Raw genomic sequence first — 2207 nt, forward strand, 5'->3', positions numbered from 1 at the left:
TTGAGACAAGCATATGACTACTGGCAGGATCAACCAGGGAGCTTCGTGTTCGGTTACTCGCGTGGAGCGGTAACTCGCGAGCGAGCCCGAAGGCCCGTCGCTATTAAGCTCTTACTTCTCGCGCCGCCGGTCTTTATTAGCCGGTCGGCGACACTCTCTATCTACTTACTTACTTATTACGCAACACACTTTATGCGTGCGTCTCGTCTTCGTGAGAGGAGCGAGGCGGTCCGTGTATATAATAAACCTCCTCCTCTCTTACTTCAAGATCATTCTCCATTTTATATTGTGTATTATAAAAAGATCATACTCATTCTCATTCTCCCAATGTAAACGCGCGATCGCGAGGACCGCGCGATTTACCCTGACGCTAGATCGACGATGCCGATGCTTAGACGTCGAGGATAAATGTGCTATCGTGCTTTTAGCACGCACTTATATTTCGCTACGGCGTACAAAGCGTGCGGGAAGAACGTTGTAATCCGTCCTTCCACGCCACTCGTATCCGTGGAGTAAACGTTCGGTAAGCGCGACGATTCCGCTGCTGCGTCCAAGACGAGAGGGAATCGCGCGGCCAACACACTAGATGCGTGCGCGCCACATAAGAGCCATTCGGTCTTGCGACACCGACTCGTGGCAATGCTGTGCTCGTAATAAAAGTGTGTGCATAGAATAAGCGCCGAAGCGCGACACGTCGTACCCTCTTATAATACCCAACCGGACGGCCAGGCGGTCGGCGACGACACGGCTTTTTGCTTAGCGAGCGCGAGCTCGAGCTCGTCGAAATTTTGTCGACGAGAGCGTAAATACAATAGTCTCTTCCCTCATAGAGACGTTTTACTCGGACTCTGTCCGATAAAGCACAACACAAATCGCCGTTTGTGTTTTCTTCTCTCCTCTTAAACAATAATAAATCTCTCCTGTATCGTTCGTTTTAAACGTTCTCGAAAAGACAAGAACGCAAGAATCGTGCGAGCCGCGCGAAGAACGCGCAACCGCCCGTTCGTCCGATTCGGTTCGGTCCGACGCGCCGAGCGCGACGTACCTCTTATAATACCCAACCGAGCGGCCAGGCGGTCGGCGACGCACGGTACTACGCACGGTCGCTTATGAGTGCGAGCGTCGAAATACCCACGCGCTCGAGACTTTGTCGCTGAAAACGAAAGGCGAAAAAACATCGTTAAAAACATTGTTAGACGAAAAAACATTGTAAATATTATAAAAAGCGTTAAAAATCCGATCGCGGGCGGTACCTCCGATGTACGAAAAGCCGAAGATCGACAAAGTCCCGTCGCGGGCGGTACCTCCGGAGTACGGAAAATCGAAAATCGTCAAAGTCCCGTCGCGGGCGGTACCTCCGGAATACGAAAAGTCGAAAAACGTCAAAGTCCCGTCGCGGGCGGTACCTCCGGCGCACGGACTGTCGACCACGCACCGACCCGTTTGCGGGCGGTACCTCCGGTTTACGGAAAGTCGAAAATCGTCAAAGTCCCGTCGCGGGCGGTACCTCCGGAATACGAAAAGTCGAAAAACGTCAAAGTCCCGTCGCGGGCGGTACCTCCGGCGCACGGACTGTCGACCACGCACCGACCCGTTTGCGGGCGGTACCTCCGGTTTACGGAAAGTCGAAAATCGTCAAAGTCCCGTCGCGGGCGGTACCTCCGGAATACGAAAAGTCGAAAAACGTCAAAGTCCCGTCGCGGGCGGTACCTCCGGCGCACGGACTGTCGACCACGCACCGACCCGTTTGCGGGCGGTACCTCCGGTTTACGGAAAGTCGAAAATCGTCAAAGTCCCGTCGCGGGCGGTACCTCCGGAATACGAAAAGTCGAAAAACGTCAAAGTCCCGTCGCGGGCGGTACCTCCGGCGCACGGACTGTCGACCACGCACCGACCCGTTTGCGGGCGGTACCTCCGGTTTACGGAAAGTCGAAAATCGTCAAAGTCCCGTCGCGGGCGGTACCTCCGGAATACGAAAAGTCGAAAAACGTCAAAGTCCCGTCGCGGGCGGTACCTCCGGCGCACGGACTGTCGACCACGCACCGACCCGTTTGCGGGCGGTACCTCCGGTTTACGGAAAGTCGAAAATCGTCAAAGTCCCGTCGCGGGCGGTACCTCCGGAATACGGAAAGTCGAAAAACGTCAAAGTCCCGTCGCGGGCGGTACCTCCGGCGCACGGACTGTCGACCACGCACCGATCCGTTTGC

General features: G+C 55.2%; 1 non-coding gene across 1 annotated transcript in view; it reads right to left on the minus strand.

The window, feature by feature from the left end:
- LOC138944498 (small subunit ribosomal RNA) overlaps positions 1 to 40 on the minus strand; it is a 1921-nt gene extending 1881 nt beyond the window's left edge. Inside the window, exon 1 of the ribosomal RNA XR_011448792.1 lies at positions 1 to 40. This exon is cut by the window's left edge and continues 1881 nt beyond it. This is a non-coding gene — a ribosomal RNA (small subunit ribosomal RNA).
- Between the last annotated feature and the right edge of the window lie 2167 nt (positions 41 to 2207).

This window comes from Polyergus mexicanus, unplaced genomic scaffold (genome assembly GCF_030449975.1).
Source record: "Polyergus mexicanus isolate NDT 795.1 unplaced genomic scaffold, iyPolMexi1.0 SCAF_221, whole genome shotgun sequence".
NCBI classification, from domain to species: domain Eukaryota; kingdom Metazoa; phylum Arthropoda; class Insecta; order Hymenoptera; family Formicidae; genus Polyergus; species Polyergus mexicanus.